Source organism: Panthera leo, chromosome C2 (genome assembly GCF_018350215.1).
Source record: "Panthera leo isolate Ple1 chromosome C2, P.leo_Ple1_pat1.1, whole genome shotgun sequence".
Classification (NCBI taxonomy): domain Eukaryota; kingdom Metazoa; phylum Chordata; class Mammalia; order Carnivora; family Felidae; genus Panthera; species Panthera leo.
In genome coordinates, this window is record NC_056687.1 from 8,014,392 (window position 1) to 8,039,034 (window position 24,643).

At 43.5% G+C, this 24,643-nt stretch overlaps 1 protein-coding gene across 9 annotated transcripts in view; it reads right to left on the reverse strand.

Annotated features, from left to right (window-relative positions):
• DYRK1A (dual specificity tyrosine phosphorylation regulated kinase 1A) overlaps nucleotides 1-24,643 on the reverse strand; it is a 147,866-nt gene that overhangs the window by 41,918 nt on the left and 81,305 nt on the right. Inside the window, exon 3 of one of the 9 annotated variants that reach the window (XM_042954396.1) lies at nucleotides 4,133-4,251. The exons of 7 other annotated variants lie outside the window; for them this stretch is intronic. The gene's annotated coding sequence lies outside the window, so the exon portion shown is untranslated. Of the gene's footprint in view, nucleotides 1-2,281; nucleotides 3,038-4,132; nucleotides 4,252-24,643 lie in introns of those variants that run through there. One more of the 9 variants, XM_042954397.1, reaches the window with a different exon arrangement.

Here is a 24,643-nt window from a genome sequence, read left to right on the forward strand (position 1 = left end):
AAACTGGAACATAACCTGCCTTGGCACGGCTCTTAGACCTTAGCTTCTGTCCCCTCCGTTACAGCCTGAGGTCCTTAACTGACCCACAGGGCACGATCAATAAATAGTTGCTGAATAAGTGAAAGGACAATGCCACTATCATGATAGATGGGGCAATTTTCTAAACATTTCATTACTCATACTAAAAAAATACAGTCCATTCAGATACATGGAACAACTCTGTTCAGCTAAAAAACAAAACAAAACTGGGAATTTAGCCTAAGGATATAATCGATGACGTGCACAAAGACACGGAAGAATGTTTATCCTGGTATTGTCCGCAACCATTTTAAAAAAAACAAAAAAACACGGAAACCTAAATGTCAAATAATGGGGGGAAAAGGAGGCTTTACATCTACATGACAAAAATACAAAAACCAAACAAACTGGGAAGGAATATAAATAAATTTAAATATATATAAATAGGATTAAGTTCTTTGATATATAAATAGCTCTTATAAACAGTAAAAACACTAAGGCACTGAAAGGCAAGTTACTTAACCACTCTAGGTCTTAACTTCCCTATCTATGAAACAGAGATATTATTACACTAACCCTATTCCCTTAGGTTTATTATGAAGTTTTCAAAAAGTAAGACACAAGAAAACACAAATAATGGATCTTGGTACTTTACAAAATACTAGCTTCTGCTTCTACTACCAGTGTCATTATATACTAGGTTTAAACTCACTTATTGTAATATAGCAAAAAAAGGATAAAAATCATTAGTATAGAGCTTAAATAATTATCAATTGAACTTGTTAAAGGGGAGAGGGGAGAAACATGGGCATCATCCCAGAAACCCCCCCCCCATCACTCTCTGACCCCTCTCAATCAATACCCAATTCTCTCTACCCCAAAGTTGCTATCTTGACCTCCAAAACCAGATTAGTTGTAACTTTATATAAGTGGGTTTGTTCACTTCACGTTGTGCCTATAAACTGCAGTTTGGTCATGATCGTTACTTCATGGTAACCCATGTGTCCTACTTGCGACCGACACTTGGATTATTTCCAGTTCAGAGCTATTATGAACCGTGTCATTAGGACGAGTCTTGTTAAGGGTCTTCTGGCACATACACAGATGCTGTTCTGTTGCTCTTCTAATCGCTGTAGTTTCTAACTTCTGTAGTGTTTTTAATTGCTCCGTTTCTCCCCTGGAAGTTTATGAAAGTCCCTTCTGCTCTGTTCCTTCACTGACACCTGGGACCCTCAGTCTTCCTAATCTCAGCCACTGCTGGAGGTATGTGGTGGCTCTCCACCAACACATGAGCGTGTACAAGTTTCCTGGTGGCTATGAGCAGCTTTTCATCTATTGAAGGCCGCTTAAAGATCCACTTAGGTTGCTTTTCCATTTTTCTATCAAGAAAGACTATTCCTGATACATTTCTAAAATTTAAAACATCCTATTTTTAACACATATTGGGTACGAGCCCTTTGTCGGTTGTAAGTGGTCTGCATGGTCACTCTCTTAAGGGTGTTTTTTTGATGAGTACAATCTACTAATTTCATCACCTTTTGCTTTAGAATTCGTATTTTTGGTGTCCGTTTAAGAAATGTTCCCTTATATCCAAGTCATCAAGAAATGCTGTTATCTTCTAGCAGGTGAGTTTTCACCATTCGCATCTAGATGGGCAGTGCTCTTGGATTTGATTTCTGTGCATGTGTACCACAGGAATTCAGCTGCATCCCCCCCATAACGGACATTCAACTGACTCAGGACCAATTATTACAAAGACAAACTTTCCCTGCTGCTCTGTAAGGCATGTGTATCATAAATCACATGCCCGTGCACGCTTGGATCTGGTTTTGGATTCTCTACGCTATTCTACTGGATACAGACCTACCTAGATTTCTTTCAACCTTGTGCAAGAACCAGCTTTACAAGTTTTAATATCCAGTAGAGAATTCTGTACTTCCTCAACAATGGTTTGGGTTATTCGCAGTCCTCTGCATGTCCGTATATGGTTTAGAATTAGCTCACCAAAATCACAAAACAAATAAACCTATGTTGGCACTGTGGTTGAAACTGCACACCGTCTCTCTTCAACAGTGCTGCTCGACAGAATTTCTGGCCATGATGAATGTATCGGCATCATGTAACAGGCTGCCATAGCCACTAGCACTTCTGGACGTTTGAACGGTAGTTTCGCCTTCCCATTCCTTATTCTTCCCCCCACCTCATTCTTCTTGCCACTGTCCCTCAAACCCGGCGGTGCTCAGAGAGGGACACAGGTACTTACTTTCCTGTCTTATTCCCAATCTCAGAAAGTAAGCTTTCAACGTATCTCTAGTACTGCGGTTGATGTAGGTTTTGTTCTTCCTTGATGACCATTAACAAATGAATCAAGTTCCTTTCTAATCATAGTTTGCTAAAACCTTTCCCTCACAAATGGATGCTAAATTTTATTAAATGCTTCTTCTGCATCCATTGAAATGACATGAGTTTTCTGATCCACTGTTAATGTGGTAAAATATACAGATTGATTTTTGAATGTTAAACCGACTATGCATTTCCTGGAACACAATTTGGTCATAATCATCCTTTTGTGATGGACTCACTGATGAAACCATCTTGACTTGGAATTTCCTTTGTGGGTAGTTAAAAGCTAATAATTACTTAAAAGTTGTATTTCTTTAAGAGGACTATTCAAATTTTGTATTTCCTGGTATGTCTGGTAAATTGTTATTTTTCTAAGAGTATGGCTCCTTCGTCTACATTTCATATGCGCTGGCATCAAGTTCTTCATTACAGCCTCTAAGCTTTTCTATCAATGTAGGTGTAAATCTAGTGCTATCTCCTTCAACTCAGGACTGGCTAACGAGGCCGGCTCCTATCTTTTGAGTTTGCTAATTTTATTAAGTATCCTCTCTTATGTGGGTTTTCTATTTCTGCTCTCGTCCTGTTCTATCAGTTAGCGAGAGAGGTGTATTAAAAATATCCTGGGGCATTTGGGTGGCTCGGTCAGGAACCGTCTGACTCTAGACTTCAGCTCAGGTCATAATCTCACGGTTCATGGGTTCGAGCCCCATGTGGGGTTCTATGCTGACAGGGCGCAGAACCTGCCTGGGATTCTCTCTCCCCCTCTCTCCGCCCTTCCCCTGCTTGTACTCTCTCTCTCAAAATAAATAGATAAACTGAAATAAAAACCTTTTATCATCATCAACAGCCCTTCTTTATTTCCAATAATGCTTCCCTTTTTTAATATGGTCACACCACACTTTCTCATTCTTTGTGTGGTATGCCTTTTGTCCACTTTTCGCTGCCAACTTTCCATTCCCTTACATTTTAGGTTTGTCTCTTGTAAACAGTATGTACCTGGGTTTCATTTATGTATGTACACTTATAACCCTTCTATTTACTCCAACTATTTCATGTTCCTTTCTTACCTTCTGCTGGACTGAGATTTTTATACCTCCCAGACACACAAATTATTTTATTACTTTTTAGAGATCTTTTTTTTTTTTAATGTTTATTTTTGAGAGAGAATGAGCACATGTGTGGGGCTGGGGGTGGGGACAGAAGATCCGAAGCAGGCTCTGTGCTGACAGCAGACAGCCCGATGCGGGGCTAGAACCTATGAACCTTGAGATCACGACCTGAGCTGAAGTCGGATACCTAACAGACTGAGCCACCCAGAGCCCCCACTTTTCAGTTATTTTATATGCTACAGTATAGATTACCATCCTTGACTCATCAAAATCTCATTACTCCTTTAATTTGTATACTTTGTTGTTGCCTCGGGCATGTACACACACACCTACGCACACATACTCACAATCACGAAATATCAACAAATCATCCCGCGTGAGTACAATCAGACTCAAGGATACACTTTGAGGAAGGGATGGACAATTCTGTGACATCCAGATAGCTATGAAAGAAATACAAAGAAACTGACAGCTGCTGCTTGATTATTGTAACTATCCTCCCAAAATATCTGTTTCATTTTCTCAATCTAGATCCCATCAATTAACGGATTAACTGCGTGCATTAAATTCACCAAGCACCGAGAGGTTAACGTGACACTGTTTGGAGGTGACAATGCCACCCATGATCTAGAACAGTACTTCACAAACATTAATGTGCTTACAAATCGCCTCTGAATCTTGTGAAAAATGCAGGTTCTGATTCCGTACATCTAGGGTAGGGCCTGAGGGTCTGCATTTCTAACAGGCCACCAGACGATGCCAAAGCGGCTTCGAACATCATCTAAAAAACAATTTAATTGCTTAACTTAATGAAAGAAAGCTACTTCCAACTAATCCAAGTGGCACATAACCCAAACCTCAGCTAGAATTGTGACTATACAATACACCATAGGGCTGGTTTCCCCCCAAGAGATTTGCCTTCCTGGTTAATTATTTGGGGCTTTTTATTATTATTAAAACACTAATACACACTCCTGTACATAAGGGTGGTATGCTAGGTGACAAAGAATCCAATGTTCTTTTTAAATTTTGCTGTAGGTAATCAAAACATGGACTAACAAGAAATCACTTTATGTTTTTCACTTATAGTACTTTTTTTTTAGCTACTTACTATACCATCTATCACAACTACTAACAGTCCCAGTGATGGGGCCTCGTAACTATGGTCTGTATATAGGTGTGTTTGCCACATGCTCACTGTCTCCTTTCTGAGTTCAACTGTTATGCGTGCAATGCAGAAAGATACTCAAGTTTCATTTCCTCCCACAAGTATTTAAGTTATCCATTCATTCATTCATTCTTCTCCTATGACAAGACTCCATCCAGGAAGACAAACTAATACGAGAATTCCTTCTTTACCTGATTTTATAATCAGGCCCATCGCCACGGTTTTTAGTCTTTCCAAAGTTTCCCTCTTCCCTTTCTTTTATGTTTATTTTTGAAGGAGAAAGAGAAGAGAGAGACAGTATGCACTAGCATGAGCAGGGGAGGGACAGAGAGAAGGAGTCAGAATCCAAAGCAGGCTCCAGTCTCTGAGCTGTCAGCGCAGAGCTCGACGCGGGGCTTGAATTCACGAGCTGAGCTGTGAGATCATGACCTGAGCCGAAGTCAGATGCTCAACTGACTGAGCCCCCCAGGCGCCCCTGCATCTTCCCTTTCAAGTCAAATGTTAAGAAGAACAAGGACTCAGTTCATCCTATGATGTTAATAAAGTATTAGGCTGACCTGTAGGAAACTGCTAATCTTAGACCTCCTCTGGCCTACAAAACAGCCATTTCAAATGGTTTAACCTGACATCTATCTATACCATGCTATATGTAATCCTTGTCCAACTAAACTAAAAATGAGCTTTAATATTTTAGCTCAAGAATGTGTCAAAATACATGCTGTAGTATCAAGTCTTATAATATTTAATTCAAAATTATCTTCATAATCATTATTTGGAGTTCAGTACCAAAATAGTATTTTAAATTGCTGCCAAATAGTGTAAAAGGTAAGCTGGAAAAAGTATGCAAGTGGAGTCCTGTGCGCATTTTTATATCCTTCTGAACTATATGGAGCTTTTTTACCATAAGTATGTTTTTGAATATTCATAAAAATTTTGAAGGAAGGAAGGAAGGAAGAAGGGAGGGAGGGAGGAGAAAAAGGAAGAACAACTAGCAGTAGCTTTCTCATTCCACTCCAGTTACGATGTTTCAGCAAAAACCTAAACCAGGGACCATAACGCTATAGAAATTAGCGGTGATTCTTCAGAGAAGCATTCCATGAACAGATCTGGGAGACTGGGAGATGGCGAGACTCAAACAGGCAGCCGGACACAGAGAGCACACATCAAAGAGAAAAGCCTAGGAGAAGACCCTCGGCAAAGAAAAAAGCCATTTATTTATCTCGGATGTGAAACCCACAAGTAGCTCTGCCTGTAGCTAGCTTGAATTTCTTTTGTTGTTAATACGCTGATAGGGGACCATCCTTGTGACATCTTAAACCACATTTGATTTTAAAGAGAAAGTACGGTATTAAAGACCAAAAATAAATGAAAATAATCCAAGCTAATTAAAACTATAACATCCACAAAATGTGGAAACTCTTAGGAGGCCAAGCTTCTGAGATAGACTCCCCTGAGAAAGGAGGGGAGGGCAACCAAGATTATGTAGGAAAATGTGCCAAGATCGCTTGCAACGAGGCACACCCATAACAAAGGAGAAGAATGTTAAAGTAAGAGCCGACTGCACTTAAATGATGGCTACAAACACAGGTCTGTGATGAAGAGGGTAACTGGATAGGAGTCCATGACAAAAGTTTTATTCATCAAGGTATCATCAGTACCAAGAACAGTGCCTGCCACGTGGCCTGCATTCAACAAATATTTGTTCAGTGAAACAATGAACTGAATCTATCAGGAATATTTAGAATATGAAGAAATGGTTGAGAAGGGAGAGAGCTGAAGGGAGTAAGGATGGAAGAAGTATTTTTAAAATGAGGGGCTCATGAGTCAGAAATAAAGAATAGTCTAATCACCGCACAGGCTAGAGCTGTTGCTCGACAATTTCTCTTACTCGTTTTTATATCCCGAGCACATAGCACACTGCATGGCTCCACGGGTGTTAAAGAAATACATATTAAAGTAAAACTATGAAAATAAGATACAAACTACATTAGGGCTCCGTAAATTATCTAATGATAAGGACAAATAGATTTTTTATTCCCTTCTAGTTAGTGGACAGTATATGTCATGACAAAATGAGTGTACATACATAACATGTACACACACACACACACACACACACACACACACTTGCTTTAACCTACAAGCCAAAATAGCATATTCAGTTGTCTACAAACACGACGAATTTGCTCGTGTAAGATCCAAATAAATGTTGAAATTTTTCAGTCTGAAACTTTAATTCAATTGTGAAGAATAACTGTGGGATAGGGATAAAAACACATACTTTTAAAAGCTTATCACATCAGTGCCTCGTAACTGACCTACCTCACGCACCGTGAGCAAAACTGGGCAGCTGCACAAAAGCACTGTTTTCAGACCCAAGACAACAGGCCGTGCAGATCTGTGATCCCTGAGAAAAAGGAAACAAACCTGGGGAGCCCCACAATCACTCTGGCTTTCTATCTGGAGACAATTTCCACAGTCCAGTGTGGGGAGAGGGGGCCCAAACACAACAGAGGGGTCTTGCTGAGTGGGGAGGATGGAGATGGGAGGTCCAGGCTGGAACTGGTAAGGCAGGCCACAGAAAGGAGGGAGCTCTGCACAGAAGGAGCTCCATTACCTACACCTAGAAATCCCCTTGATTCTTTGGCCAAACACTAAGCTGCCCAAGTGCTGGGTACAGGTCCCTGTGGGAGGCGAGGCAAAAAGCATGCGCCAGGAGCTAGGAGCTGAACAGCTATTAGAACTCGCACAGCACCCAGGAAACGTAAGTGCTCCAATCAGCTAGGGTGGAGAAACCCAAAAACACCACGGACATTCAAAGCAGACTTCCCCCACAAAAAACATCCAAGCTTCAGCAGTAGAGCCATCCTGGCTGCCTCCTGCCTGTCCCAACAGACACTGAAACATACCTTCAAGAATCAAGACAGTGTGCAGCCTGCCAGGGCAAAATTCAACACCTTTCAAAGGACAACAAAACCCAGAAGCTCAACTACCTAGTATTTCTAATGCCTGTATCCAATCAAAAATCACTAGAAAGAGGGCGTCTGGCTGGCTCAGTCAGTAGAGCATGCGACTCTTAATCTGAGTTGTGAGTTCAAACCCCATGTTGGGCATGGAACCTACTTAAAAAAACTAAAATCACTAGGCACACAAAGAAGCAGAAAAAGGAGGCCTGCTTCAGGAGGAAAACAAATCCACCTATAGATCCAGAAATGACAGAAATAATGAAATTGGCAGAGGAAAAAACAGGCATACAAAGGCTTCAAAATAGAAGGAAAATGCAGACAAAATAAGAAAAAACAGCAAATCTTCTAAGTTTATTTATTTAAATAATCTCTACACCCAAGACGGGGCTCCAACTCACGACCCAGAGATCAATAGCTGCACGCTCCTCTGAGCCAGCCAAGTGGCCCCAAACAGCAAAACTGAATAAAGAGAAAACTATAAAAAGGAATCAAATGGTAATTCTAGGAATAAATAATAATTGAAATGGGGATGCCTGGTTGGCTCAGTTGGTAGAATGTGCAACTTTTGATCTCAATGTCATGAGTTCAAGCCCCACGCTGGGTGCACAGATTACTTACAGAATGAAAAACTATGAAAAATTCACTGGATGGATCAAACAGCAGATTAAACACTGCAGAAGATCAGTGAATGTAAAAACGATGCAACAGAAATTAACCTAACTGAAAACAAGTATAAAATACAATGGAAAAAATAATAATAAATGAGACAAGCATCTAAAACCTTCACAACAAAATCAAGCAAACATTCCTATCTAGAGGAAGTATTAAAAGGAAAGGAGAGAAAAATCGGGGAATGAAAATTTATGAAGAAATAACAGTTGGAAATTTTCCCAAATTCAATGAAAAGTATCAACCCACAGATCCAAAATCAATCAACCCAAGCAGTATAAAAATACACAGGAGCATCTGAATGGCTCAGTCGGTTGAGTGCCTGACTCTTGATTTCGGCTCAAGTCATGATCCCAGAGTCGTGGGATCAAGCCCTGGGTCAGGTTCTGCACTGAGCACGGAGCCTGCTTGGGAGTCTTTGTCTTTGTCTCTCTCTCTCTCTCTCTCTCTCTCTCTCTCTGCCCCTCACCCTGCTCACATGTGTGAGCACCCTCTCTCTTAAAAAAAAAAAAAAAAAAAAAAAATGCATGTGCGCACACCCACACAAAGGCACTCAATTGTTAAAAGCACTGATGAAGAAAAAACCATAAAAGCAGTCAGAATGGGGAGAAAATACACATTTACATACAGAACCACTGACTTCTCATCAGAAACCATGCACACCAGGAAAAAAAAAAACAAAGCAACATCTTAAAATGATAAAAGAAGGGGCGCCTGGGTGGCTCAGTGAGTTAAGCGCTGGACTTCGGGTCAGGTCATGATCTCACCGTTATTGAGTTCGAGCCCTGCACAGGGCCCTGTGCTGACAGCTCAGAGCCTGGAGCCTGTTTCCGATTCTGTGTCTCCCTCTCCTTCTCCCTCTCCCTCTCCCTCTCCCTCCCTCTCTCTCTCCTTCTCTCTCTCTCTCTCTCAGAAATAAATATACAGTAAAAAGAAATTTTTAATTAAAATGATAAAAGAAAAAAACATTTAACCTACAATTCTGTATCCACCAAAACAAGCCTTCAAAAGGTGGGCAAAACTCTTCCACAGACAAACGAAAATAAAAAAGTCTTCAATAGCAGACTTGGCACTCCAAAAATGTCCACAGTTCACAGAAGGAAAATGACACCAGACAGAAACGGAGATCCACACTAAGGAATAAAGACCAACAGAAACGGCAGATACGTAGACAAATAGTAAACATATTTCTTGTCGGTAGTGTTAAGAGAGAACTCATTGTTTACAGCAAAAATAACAACAAACTGTAGAGTTTACATCATTTACAAACGTCATGCAGATGACAACCACAGCACCAGGTACAGGACAGATAAAAGGCAAATACACCACCGTGTAATGTTAAGGGTGCACGTGCTAAGCTCGCAAGCAACCACTAAGATGGACCAGATGGACAGACAGACAACTGGAACACACAAAATCTTACTTTACACTAAACGGGTCTTAACCCTTGCAATTACAGAAGGCAAATTACATTCTCGCAGCAGAAATAAGAAGTCAAGAACTTATTTTTAGGAATAGCATCTGGAACACACACAAAAAAGATGAAAATAGCCACCCAAAATATAGCTGCTGGATTCCATAAATTATTACACCATACAAGGTATAACATGTAATATGTTTATATTTATATGGCCCCCAATATTCTAAAATTATAAAACATTGTTAAGTGGTAAAAATAAAGAAGCAGATAATACCTCCTGGTATTTTATGGGTTATCAGTAATCATGAAAATTCCAGGTAGAGGAGAAAGCAATATTTTTTTTCTTACAGTACCCAGAATATAAAAATGTTTCATCAGTAATCAGCCCATTTAAATAAAAGTTTTCCCCACTCTGTCAGAAACAAGGTGTTAAGTAACCTTCGATCCTTTAATTTCTAGAAATAAGGTGGGGGAAGTTTTTTGTTTCAAAAACAAAAAACAGGCAGACAAAGATACAGTGTCTCTAGACAAACTTAACAGGTGAGATTAACCTCTTAAGAAGTCAAGTCCAACCTCTTGGAGAAAATAAAGATCAGTGACTGTGTAACTCAGCCTGGTGGCTGGTTGGTGGCCGGTGGTGTGATCGGAAGCCCAAGGTCTACCTCCTAGTGCAACGGGACTGAGACGTAAACCCCACCAGGACGTCCCCCTTCGTCCAGCTTTGTTCACTGCTGAATCCCCGGGACTTACAACAGTGCTCAGCACACAGAAGAAGCTCCAGAAGGAAGTGCTGCCCAAGTGACTAAATGAGCAGTTGAACATAAAGAGCACAGACAGTCATAAACATAAATGTGCACCCGCCGTTTGTAAAGTGAATCTGCCACTAGAAGACTTAGAAATCCCAGAACAAGATGGAAGGTTATTAATACGCTGCAATATATTAAACATACTGCAGAATTTTAGGTACGACTACCTGATACATGATTTTAAATAACTATGACGAAACTTTTGGAAAACTGAAAACAGATACTTTACCAGAAAAAACATATGTGAAAGAAAGCAACGTATTTAACACAACAACTGAAGTAACGGTCGCTTGTACAAAGTGTTCACAAACATGCTGTTGAGGCAAATGCCGTAAAGAAGTTTATCTTCATGACTGCAGTCACACGATCCTTGCTGCCTTATAATTGTCTTAAATTTACAAATACTGTAACCACCTCCCCACACACACACACCCCCCAATCCTTTGGGAGAACATAAAAAGTGAATTTGTTTCTAACCGAAGTTTAATTTTAGATGTTTCACTGGACAGCCTTGCAGAGGGGCAGAAAAAGATGCCTCCTGGACTAGCAGAATCCAGGTAACAGCACAAGGGAAGAGCTAATGAGCCACGACCCGCTGAGGCAGCCTTTTCAGGAAATATCAGTGCCATCACACCAAACCAGTGTGTTGGTCACATATACAAGAGCTGAATTACGGGAGTTTCTTTCCAGCCGAGGATTAAAATAACATCATCAGGGGCGCCTGGGTGGCTCAGTCGGTTGAGTGTCTGCCTTTGGCTCCGGTCACGATCTCACGGTTCATGGGTTCCAGCCCCACGTCCGGCTCTGTGCTGACAGCTCGGAGCCTGCAGCCTGTTTCCGATTCTGTGTCTCCCTCTCTCTCTGCCCCTCCCCTGCTCATGCTCTGTCTCTCTCTCTCCCTCAAAAATAAACATTTAAAAAATATATGTATAAAATAAATAAAATTAAAATAAAATAAAACAAAACAAAATAAAATAAAATATAAAATAAAATATCATTAATTCGACGGGTAACCAATCAGGCTAACCTGAGACCACGCCGCTAAGAAAAACATCCACAACCACTGTTGAGAAGATCTAGAAGATCAGGGTACCTGGGTGGCTCAGTCGGTTAATTGTCTGACTTCAGCTCAGGTCATGACCTTGCAGTTCATGAGTTCAAGCCCCATGTCAGGCTCTGTGCTGACAGCTCCAAGCCTGGAGCCTGTTTCAGATCCTGTGTCCCCCTCTTTCTCTGCCCCACCCCTGCTCACACTCTGTTTCTGTCTCTCAAAAATAAATAAATGTTTAAGAAAAATAAACAAACAAATAAGTAAAAGATCTAGAAGATCTACACAAGCTGTGACGCTAGCTCCACCAAGCATCCAGACAAACATCAGAGAAAATGGGCAAGTGACCAAGGTCCCGACTAGACGGTCCAAAAGCCAGCCTCTTCTTTAACGGGAGGAGGCACCCTCTCACCGCAGCCACTCGGCCTTCAGGAAGTTCAACCTCCATAAACACTCCTAGTGTTTTACAAAGATGATGTCATTCAAATCGACAAATTTATTAGTCATATTCAAAGAACGAATTCTTCCAAGCAAGCTGAGAAACTATACGGCTCCGACCACATGGTGCGGCTGACCCTGAGATTCTGGCGTGGCTTCCAGTGAGAGGAATGACACCAGGGACCCTCCCCAGCTCAGCACGATCGGTCTCAGTCTCAGAGTGGTCTCTCATGCAGGCCCCAGCAGCTCAGGGACCCTTATTTGTGGTTTGGCGACTCCAGTCACCTACGCCAGGTTATCGCAGCGGTCACCGGCACGCCAAACAGCAAAAGGGCAGCCAGACTGGCAACGGCATGACAAGTGCGTTCGACGAAGGCCACTCCCTACTTGCAGTCAGAAGAAAGGGTTTTCCCTCACTTCTCCCAGGTCAGTCATCTGTGGGACAGCTAAGGGGGAACACTGGAACAATCCAGACAGGTAAGTGCAGGTTCCAAGCTGTTCATAATCACTTTTGTCAAACCTTCTGGACCCGGGCCCTGCTTTCTACATCCCTACAGATTCCTCTATAGCATGCAAATAGCACATTCATTTAGAACACAGAAAAAAATGAGGAATCCATCCGGAACATTCATCTTGCGATCCTGACATACGCTGGACTAGAATTTAAGCCCTCCGCTCGCCTGCCTTAGCACAAGCATCAAGCGCAGCATGGCAACAAACAGGTCCCTTTCCTCATACATGAAATAGGATTCGTCATCTTGTCCAATCACGTAAATCCAAAGTACAGAGGCCTTCTCTTGTATGATGCCATGGATGTGAAATGTTACAGACTGTTGCCAGAGAAAGAAAAGGCTGCCCAACAGTCTGCTTAGAGCTTAAGAGAGGCACTTTAAAGAACGGTGGTTAAAATGTTTCTTTTTTTTCAAAAAAAATCTATACAAAAACACAGTAAAATGCTATTTATCTAGAAAAATGTTAGAATGTTATGTATACACCCACGTGCACACACATACATATAAAACTTGAATTACCCAGAGATGGGCCCTCTCCCACCCTGTTCCAGTTTTCTTCAGATCTCCTGGCCATAACTTTGTCAAGGCCTACGTAAGCACACTAAAGTTGCCTTCCAAAAACCTGGAAGTACAGAAAGAAGAGAAACTATATATTACAATGCATCTAAAAGCTGAAATCGTATGAAGTCATTAAAAAGCTGAACACAGCCTGCTTAGCTGCCTTGCCCTCAAGGAGGAGCTGCCGTGCCCAAACACGGAAAGAGGCAGCTAGAAATAGGCAGGAACGTCACCTACCACAGGCCGCCCATCACCTTCGACTGTGCCACAACCACGGACGGCATTTTAAGAAATGTCTGAAGATGCTACTAAGTTTCAGGCACAGAAGGTTCCTTTGGAAAGAAAGCTGCCTCAAACTTTCCCTGATCTTTATACCACAAGCAGGCGCAGCAAGAGCAGCTGGGGTGGGGGGGGGGGGGGGGGACCCAAACCACAAAAACTCAACCCAACACATTAAAAAAAACCTTTCCCTCTCTCCTATCCCAAGCAGAAAAGAGAACCATACACACACCCCTCACTCTTTTTTAGTTCTGGCTAAACAGCTGTAACATACAAGATATTTTTAAATCTAGTTAAGTACTTGGGTACCTATATTGAATTGCAGCATAATACTTAAAATTACCCGATGAGGCAATCATTTGGCTTTGTGATTCCAATTAAAACACTGTATATTTACGGGATTTTCCATTACAAAATGGCCAAAAGGCAAGATATTCATCTGACCAAAGACACTTCAAAAGTTAGGCATTGAGCAAACTGTTATAACCGTTCGATAGAGGTTATAAAATTTAATAACATAAAAAAAAGGTAACCCTTCATTAAAAATGTATTTATGTAGCAAATAAATACATCATTTTAGGGCTCATCATTAGTTTTCCTTCTTCCAAGTCTGCTGTGCCAAAGTGCTTAAAACTTGTACCTGAGTTCTATGCCAGATGGAAACAGTACGGAACCCGTTACTGTCCAAAGTATTCTACGGTATCCTTAATACATTCTCTAATAATACAATTAACACCGAGATATGCCCCTCCCTTCAGAAAGGACAAAAGATGCAATTCTCACAAACGAATAATAAGTATATGAGAAAACTAACCGGAAGTCAAAAAGTCAATCAATAATAAGTAACAAGGAGACTTCATTTTTACCTCTCAAACAGGCAAATTTTTTTTAGAGTACCCTGAATAATAACTGTATGGATAAAACAAGTTTCCATGACCCTTTACTGGAATACTCTTAAGTAGTCAGAATTTTTAAAATGTAATGAAAGTAGAATTAGTAATATTCACTGAACTTTCAGTCCGTGCCAAACACCGTTCCAGTATGCCTTGGTACCCCCAGAAGCTCTATAAACGAGATGGCATCATTATGGTACTCGTTGCATTTTAAAGAGAGAAGCTCCAGTCAAGCAGCTGGAGAGGGGCCCCAAGTTCCCAGGTTCACACGTTAAGAAAGCCAGACTGACTGCGTCTCCAGAGAACACTCTCGTCGCCACCCTGAGCCAGGCCCCAAAGCCGGGAGTGAGCGCAAGAGTGCTCAAGAGACATGGAAACCCCTCCTAAAAAGTGAGACTGCTGAAACCCTGCAAAGGAGCGAAGAAAAACTGAACCGGCGAGGAAAACAGGGGCCGGGAAGCGGCACCCAGCCTGCGTGCCCCTTCCCAAACACACCCTGCTTGAATTCAAGTGAAAACGGACCAGTGGGTGGCTGTGGCAGAAGAGAGAGGAAATTACACAGGAGTCTAGAGAACACGAGTAAACTTCACATCGAGTTTCACAAAACAGAAAGCCAGTTCTCTAGTGTCTCTAGTTCTGTAAAGAGCCCATGCAAATGTCCTGTGGGAGAAGGCAAGACTAGAGAGCGGGCCACACTCGGGCGCCAACCTCCCTTCGCAGACTAATCTTATGACACACTCCCCTCCCTCGGAGGCACCCCCACACTCTCTCCAGCACACCCCCTCCTCCTCTACTTCCAATCACTGAGTGCCTCAATCACTTTGCCCCATCCACTCTCACTTGTCTTGCAAGGAGTTCAAATGTCGCCTCGACTTTGGCTTGGAGAATACAGACAAAGGAGCAGGTTAAGGACAGAAGGGCAAGCCGGGCCCAAGAGTCTTCTTGCCAAGCTAAGGAATTTAGACTGTGTGAAACAGGTTAAGAGAGTGCCAGGGAAGGTGTGCCAGGAGCGACACAACTCCAGTTGTGGCTTTGGTTCTAGCCATTCACATTCTAGAGTGTCGAGATTCAATTTTGCCACTTACTGCCTAGCTACTGTGTGACTTTGGATAAGTTAATAAAATCTGTGCATCCCTTTTCTATCTGCAGAATGAGTTAATAATAGTACTTGCACCTTAAGATTATTATGAAAATTAAAGAGTTAATGTTTAAAGTGGTATCTGGCACATTTAAGTACTCAGTAACTGTTCTATTATTTAAGCTGATCATAACAGAATTGGTGTGTAATAGGGGCTAGAACGGGGAGAGCCCACAAGCAGAGATCAATCAGGGACTTATTTCAACAGTTCAAGCACAGGACTGTGGGAGCCTTCAGGAGGGAGGGTAATGATAGAAAAGGAAGGAGACGTATGAACAGACCCTCGGAGGTAGAGGTGACAGGACCTGAGTGCTCGTCTAAATATGGAAGAGAGAAGACAAGCCAGATGCAAAAATGACTCAGAGGTTTTGAGCCCAGGTGACTTGGAAACCAGCGGTGACGCTCAGAAAGGCAGGCAAGGGTACTAAGCTGAATGACGATAGTCCCTTAAATGTATTATGATCTGAACTTTAAAGACTGACTCCTAGTATTTCGCACTTTATCACGCACGTGATAGTTAAAAAACTTTGTTGAAAAGAGAAAGGAGAGTGGGGCGCCCAGGTGGCTCAATTGGTTACGCGTCTGATTTTGGCTCGGGTCACGGTCTCATGACTCGTGAGTCTGAGCGGGCCCTGTGCCGACAGCACGGGGCCTGCTTGAGATTCTCTCGCCCTCTCTGCCCCTCCCCCACTTGCGCGCGCGCACGCGCGCTCTCTCTCTCTCTCTCTCTCTCAAAATAAACTTAAAAAAAAAAAGAAAGAGAAAGAGGAAAAAGGACAAAAGCATGAAAGGAGAACGAAAAAGGTAGAGCCAAGAAAAAGAAAACTGGCCCTGGGAGCAGCCCGTGTAGCAGCTACAGGAGCGTGGGATGCCCCACGCCCAAACGGCCCCTCTCCGCCCCTCTCCGCGGGAATATCATCACTCTTCATCTGAGGCGGCTCCAAAGTACACACATCACTCTCCTCTCCTGTCTCCAGAGCACTGTCCTGGGGAGCCTCTGTTTCTGACAGAGCAACCCAACCTGCTCTAGATGCCTGGGCAGAAAAAGAGGCCGAACGCCCCTGAATGACCACGTCCACAGTCGCTTCCAGCTCCGGCAGCACGCGACACGCCCGAGCAGGCCACCGTCGGGAGTGTACGAAGATGTCGCGCTTCCCAGTGAGATGAGCGCTACGTATCTATCTACACACAGGGGGGAGGCGCCCGACTCTGCGCAGTCAGGAGCCTACCTCCACCGTCAATACCAGTGACTTTGTGGTCACTGGATTTCCATCAGGTCCTCTAGGTTTGGGGCGCCTGGGTGGCCCCGTCGATTGAGCGTCCAACTTGACTTCGGCTCAGGTCACGGTCTCACGGTTCGTGAGTTCGAGTCCCGCATCGGGCTCCACGCTGCCAGTGCAGAGCCTGCTTGGGGTTCTCTCTCTCTCCCCTCCGCCGTCTCTCTGCCCCTCTCTGCTCACGCTCTCTCTCGAAATAAATAACAATAAACTTTTAAAAAATAGTAAAAATAAAGTCATCTAATCTTACCTCTTAAGTTGTTTTGGACACCATGCTTTTTGACTCCCTGCACGATACCACACAGGGACACTGTGCCAATGACTTAAACATTTTAATATTAGAACCGTTGATGTTTTCTATTAATCCTACGGATATGTTCATAATTTCTATTTATTACAATACTTTTAAAGATGATCCTTAAAAGCTTTGCTTACAACATCAACGCCTGACACCGTGAAGCCGTAACCTCAAAAACTGGTGTTCCGTTTCTGTGCCTCGCTTTGTTCAGATTCGTTACATCCGGTGACCTCCACGAGCATCTAAAACCACCACAGAGGTGCTCCCATGCCTACGTCTCCTCCTCAAACAGAACTTTACCTCACGTGCACAGTATGCCCCGTAACACGAGACACTATGTAAAATGCTGTTTAAGAACCCAACGTATGTAAGGGCTGAGGGATAATGTGGGGGAAATAATAACTGCTCTATATTCCAACAGGTACAGTACATAATTTTATAATGCCAAGTATCATCACAATGCTGAAAATCAGGTCTGGTTAATTTTTAACACAGAAAATACTTCTTCTCATAGCTGAATGACACCAAGGTAAAAATGGTGATACGTGCCAGTGACACTTCTTCCTACCTTCCACCTAAAAAGATGTTTTCCTTTCTTTTGCAAATGTTTTTCTAACTGAGGCATAAATGACATACATCAGTTTTTGGTACACAATATAATGATTCGGTCTTTTCTGTTTTTAAGTCGCTAGAGAAACCACTTTTGAGGCTTTTAAAATAACCCTCCACTCTCTAATATCTAAAATGAGGGAAAGGAATACTTATAACACAATCCAATCAGTTTATGCTAGGGGCGCCTGGGTAGCTCAGTTGGTTAAGTGTCTTGACTCTTGATTTCAATTCAGGTCATGATCTCACCGTTCGGTTTGTGGGATCGAGCCCGTCGGGCTCCGCACTGACAGCACGCAACCCGCCTGAGAGTCTCTCTCTCCCGTCTTTCCCTCCCCTGCTCGTGCACCCTCTTGGCTCTCTCCTCCTCAAAATGAATAAACTCTATGCTAAACGAACTGGATTTGGGCCTCTTAAAATGGAATCAAAGAACATACCTCTTCAAAGGAGAGCAGACAGCAAGACAGCTCTCCTCCACTACCGGGGCTGCAGAACCCACTCCCGACCGCCGCCTCAGAAGCGTCCTCCATCAGTTAACCCCTCTGTCTCCTGTTACCTTCCACCTCTCTCCCCCCGGTTCTATCAAACACGGAAACACGCCCTATGTCCTCACTGTAAAACTAAAACCCTTCCTCGAACCTACATGCTCCTTTAACAACCAATCTATCTTCTTCTGATTCATTTACTCACTCATTCATTCAACAAGTATTTACTGAGCCCCTGCTATGCTCTAGACCTGAGCTGTCCAGTACGGGAGCCACTGGTCACAGATGGCTAACGGAGCACTTGAAATGAGACTAGTAGGAATTGAGATGCGTTGCAAATGTAAAACACACACAGAATGTAAAACATCTTATAAATAACTTTTAATTTTGAAATACTGTATTTTAAATATATGGGGTGAAATAAAATATATTACTAAGGTTAATGGTACTGTTTGTATTTGCTGTTTTTTAAACTGTGACTCCTAGAAACTTTTTTTTTTAATACTTATTTAGAAGAGAGAGAAAAAGACACGCACAAAGAGACAGAGTTCATGCATGTGGAGGAAGGGCACAGGGAGGGAGGGAGGGAGGGAGGGAGAGGGAGAGAGGGAGGGAGAGGGAGGGAGGGAGGGAGGGAGAGAGAGAGAGAGAGAGAGAGAGAGAGAGAGAGAGAGGGAGAGAGAGGGAGAGAGAGAGAGAGAGAGAGAGAGAATGAATGAATCCCAGGCAGGCTCTGTGCTGTCAGCACAGAGCCCAACGCGGGGCCCAACCCCACAAACCACGAGATCATGACCTGAGCTGAAATCAAGAGCCGGCTGCCCAACTGAGTGAGCCGCCCACAGTACAGTTCCAGACAAAGTCTGTGGCATTAAGGACACAGTATGAAGATGAGCCAAGTCTCCAGCCTCCGAGAGCTGGTATTTTATTGCCGGTGATGGGCGGAACCCTCGAACAACAAACGAGTGAACGCGAGCATTTCAGAAAACGGTGTTCCGCAGGCAGGAAGACGAGAAAGAGAAAGTGGGGGGGGGGGGGGAGACCACACAGCAGTACGGGCCTCTCCCCCTCCGTCCCTTACAACAGAGAAGGCCGCCAGGCTTCCTGTCGAGTACGACCTCCGCAGACCGCCGGTGGCCGTGTGGAACACGCACGAGTACAGATTCCGAGGCTCCGAGGCTAAGCTGAGCCTCAGGTGGAAGGCTCGCTCGCTCGCTCGCTCCGTCAGCCGCGCCCGCCATGGCTGGGGAACAGGCACGAGGGCCAAGTACGACCGCTTCGACCTGCCAGGGGCGTCTCCCGTCCATCCACACAGGCTAGAAACGTCTGCCTTGGTCACTCTCTCACTTCCGCCTCCCTGCGCGCGCGCCCGCACGCACACGCGCAGTCACACTACGTTCTGTGGCTCCAGACTCGGAACCGTCTCACAAAGCTATCTGCTCGCTTCCGTGTTCGGTCAACCACTTCTCGGAAGAAAGTGAAGACGGGGGTCTCTCCGGTAACTGCTCCTTCTCTGGTCTCCGCGCCTGAATTCTCCCCAATGCTGTCACCTGCGTTTCCTCAGAAAGTTTCAAAACCCCCAACACTTTCAAACCCCAGAGCTTCCAGGTGGAAGCGTTTACACTTCTTGTGTCACGGACCGCCTTTCTCTCATCTGTCCTCTCGGCTGCACTGACGCTGCTCCCTGTCAAGAGGTTCTCCCTCTTTTCTGCTCCTAGAAATCCTGAACTCAAATTCAAGACCCAGATCGAATGTCAGCGTCCCTAAGGAACCTTCCCAGAAGCTTAGAGCGAACTGCTCCCGGGCTCCATTCTTCCCTGAGTCTTCTGCCGTTTGCACAGCAAGCGTGCTCTGTGCCCAGAAACGGCACCACCTCACAATCAGAACCCAGAGGGAAGGCCTGGTCTCAACGGCGCACTCCCCTAACGACAGCAATGCAAAGGCTTCACGCGGCCACGCGATAAACGAGTGCGTGCGTGACGCCGCCGCCGACGGCCTCTGCATCCCCTGCCCACGACACTCTCACCCTCACCCCCTCGTCTGGAAGAGGCACTCCTCACAGGTGCCCTACCGCCCTGGGCTGGACTACCGAGAGCACCTCACCCAAGCTCTACGCAAATGATTTCTCTGCTCACCCACTGAACTACGGGAAGGCTGGGCTGTCTCACTCATCCCTACTAGGCCAGCACAGAAAGGCACCCACTACATGTTTACTTGACGAGTGGATGAATGGATCCTAAGAGTTATCAACTTCCCCGTCGCAATTTACATACAGAAGAGGCACCTGCTACCCAGAGAGGTTTAGTGACTTGTCCAAAAAGGTCAGTGGCCAAATCCAGACTGGAACACAGTCTCCTATCATACACCATAACATGGGACCGTATCTCCTGACAGAAAGGTCCTGAAGTGTTCGTCATTCCTTGGTCATGCGTGATCTGGGCACTCATCACAGTCTGCGGGTATCGTGAAAGAAAAAACGAAACGAAACAAAACTACACCACCGACACAAAAGCCAAACGGCAACAAAAATTCACTCTTCCTTACTCCTTGGTAACCAGGGCTTGCTGGTAACCAGAGTTTGAACAGTCAAATGTTCCCGTTCAGTCAGAGTTTAGAAACTTGAGGGGTCACTCCTGCAAGATGCAGGGACACCGAGAGCATAATCACACAGATACTCACTGCAAAGCGCCGGGAATGGCACCCCCACCAGACGGGCCTCTGGCTCAACCCTGGCTGTGTCCTCTGCTGCCTGGCTCTTTGGTTCCTACGTCTTTTTCTAGCATAGGCTCCAGCTTTCTAATCAATTCTGGGGCAAACGTATAGCCCTCCGTGAAATTCACATTCTTCTACCCAAGTTTAACCGAGCATCAATTTCTGCTGTCTGCATCCAAGAACCTTGACTATCACATATAAATGAACAATGAGGGACCATCACCCCCACCCCCAGGAAAAGATCATGGTGGGCGGGGCAGAGGGGATGTTATTTAGCAGAAACACGGGAGAATGAGCAAAGGAACAATGACAGCAGTAACTACATAGCATAAATCAGTGTCTAACTATCTTTAGTCACTTGCCATATGGACTAGATTGCTCATCAATAACTAAAGGCATTTCTTTTTCCTGACTGATGCAACTCGCCTCATTCAGCTTCCCTGCAGCTAGCCTCCCCTGCAGCTAACATGGCCCCGTGACTAAGATCCAGCCAATGGAAGATCAACATAAGTGATGTGTGGTGCAACCAGGCCTCACCCATAAAAATCTCCCCTGTACACATGCTTTTTCCCAACCCAGTAACTGGAAGCTAAAACCCAGGGTGATGACCTGTGGATACTGTATGTATAGAACACATGAAAAACCACCACCATCCCTGAATAACTGTAGAGAGCAGGACAATTTTCCCCTGGGGTAGAAGTCAGTGGGCTGTTACATGAGTAAGAAATAAATGTACAGATTTAAACCACTGATGTGTTGGGTATTTTTATTACATCTGGTAGCCTACCAAAATGAATACAGACATTAATATCTACCTAGAAAGGCTAGTGTATACTTAAATATTCTTTCCAAGTTTGAAAACACTGATCACACATACGCCACTTACAATTAGTAAGGGTCTGCACTAATACAAAGTTACCTCCCCAAAGTTAAGAAATTTGTTTTTGATTTTGAGAGGGTAGACTTTTTCTTAGAGAACAGGGACAAAAGCAGAGGGTGAGACAGAAAGACTGACATGAGCCTTCAAACCAAATTAAATAACCCCTGTTACTGATATATATGTTTTCAGTATCTGAATTCAAAAAATCTCAGTATACAATTTGTTTTTCCAGAAGAAATCATGACCTATTCTAGAAGCATGTTCTTATTTTCTATAAGTTTTCATAATGAAAACAGTTATAGTATAAAAAGTGCTACGTACTCAACAGCTTACTTGGGGAGTTTTAAAAATACAGAAGACACCCTAACCTCTAAAGATTTGGACTTTCTTACGTCTGAAAGGGGACCAGACATCAATATTTTTCAAATACTTCCCAGGTGATCTGGTTACAGGGCCTCTCTCCATTAGAACAAGAATTTTGAGTCAGATTTGTAAGATTTAAAATAGTGATGATTATGGGACACCTGGGTGGCTCAGCTGGTTGAGTGTCTGACTCCTGATTTCGGCTCAGGTTACGATCCCAGGGTCATGAGATCAGGCCCCGCATCGGGCTCCACGCTGAGTGTGGCACCTCCTTAAAATTCTCTCTCTCTCCTTCTGCCCCTCTCTCCCCTGTTCGCATGCTCTCTCTCTCTAAAAATAATAATAATACAATAGCAATGATTAATATTTGGTATAAAGGATAATTTTAAAAATCTACAGTGTCTACTCATCAACGGAGAAGTTTCTATTAAAATCCTTTCTGCAATATTTTACATTAACAGGTAACAAATACTCAACTGTGCAATCATTATTCTTTACATTTTGAGGAACAAAGTCAACGAAGAAATCACAATGTGAAGATCAGAAATACAAATTTTTTTTGAATTATTTGGAAGAAGGTAATACAGACAGAAAAATCCATCTCTTAACAGCTCTTAATAACTAATACTTCTGAAAAGTGGGACCCTAGGGAAACAAGAGCAGCTTTCATTATGTACTTTATATATGCTTTTATTACTTTATCATTTTAACGCGCAGCTTTTAAATCACCATACACAACTCACGCTTACTAGAAAACACCAACAATAAATGCTCTCAGAAAACAAAAGAGACTCCCCACCTCAAAGCAAAACTAGTCACCCCCCACCTCTTGATTTAGCACAGCGATCCATCCCAAACCCAGTGGACAGAAACTACCCCTTCACTCCCAAAGTTCCAACCATCTGTCATCACTGCTGGCTACTCAGATCAATCTTTATTTTCTAGCTTTGAAGCTGAACCATACCTTCAAGAACAATGGCTGTCAAGGTCTTGAGCAGGGGTCAGTCAATTTTTTCTTAAAGCCAAAGTGTGAATATTTTAGACTTCGTGAGGCATAAAGTCTCTGTTGAAATTAATCAACTCTGCCCTTGTAGCACAAAGGCAGCCACAGACAATACCTAAACCAGTGAGCGTGGCTGTGTATTTATCAAAAAGAGCAGCAGGCTGGATTTGGGATCTTGAGGCATCAGAAACAGTACGGTTAGTATGAGGCCCCCTGAAACTATCATTCATACACACACGCACACGCATACACACACACACGTGTATGTATTTATATATTACACATAGTTACATAATAGGAAATATTGTAGTTAGATAGGTAAATAAAACATGTGTTTGTGTTATTGTATCTTTCACCCTATCTATAATACAAGGTCCTTAAGAATGGAACTGCTGCTTCATTCACGGACAAATCTTTGGTGAACGAGCATGTAACACTCAAAAACCACTGCTGCCTGACTCAGCTCATGAGACTCAAAACACAGATTGAGGAGAGGGATACAAAAGAATTAACTTCTGCTATTAGAAGACTAGAGAGATTAAGCTGTGCCCTCTCTTCCCCTCCTAAGCCATCGCTGTCATGAACAAGGAGGACAAGTGCTACAAGGAGGAATGGTCACTTAGACTAGTATCTACTGCTGGAGCAGTGAATCTCATCAAAACCATGCACAAGAATTACAGACAGAACACCCGCAGGGCAGGAGCCCCTCCCACCTACCCTGGACCCTATGCTTCAAGAGCAGGAAGTAGGGGTGGCCACAGTGCCTATAGCATACAACAGGCACCGAGCAAATATGGTATTAAGAAGCATAAACAGGGACACCTGGGTGACTAGTCGGTTAAGCGACCGACTTCAGCTCAGGTCATGATCTCACTGTTCATGAGTTTGGGCCCCACACTGGGCTCTGTGCTGACAGCTCAGAGCCTGGAGCCTGCTTCAGATTCTGTGTCTCCCTCTCTCTCTGCCCCTCCCCTGCCCATGCGCGCACGCGCGTGCGCTCTCTCTCTCAAAAATAAACATTAAAAAGAAAATAATTTTTAACACACATAGTTCAGTATATTTTAGAAAAAAGTTAATATGCCTTTGTTTTTAGAGATCCTACAATACTTGAGATAAATAAAATGAGGCAGTGCAGTGTGATCTATTTTATGCAAAACGAGTGAATTGAGAGGACAAGTGCTCGGGAAAACTTTTTCCAACTTTCAGTCCTAAAATATTCTTCCACATTAACTGTTGAGAAATATGGAGACTACGTACGGGTCACTAGCAGGGATTTTCAGCAACAAAATTTTCCTGCATATCTTTGCATTCTTTTCCTAATGTCTAAGACATTTCTGATAGCAAAATCTACTCAAGGTTTTAAAAGCAGAGAAGCCCTTACCCCCAAATGAACAATAATGTTAAGACTGCCAATACTGAGAGTTGCCTGGGTGGCTCAATCGGTTGAGCGTCTGACTTGGGTGCAGGTCATGATCTTGCTGTTCCCGAGTTCGGACTCCGTGTGGGACATCTGTGCTCTCAGCTGGGAGCCTGGAGCCTGCTTCCGCTTCTGTGTCTCCCGCTCTCTCTGCCCCTCCCCCACTTACACTCCGTCTGTCTGTCTCTCTCTCTCAAAAATAAATAAACATCAAAAAAAAATTAAAAAAAAAAAGAC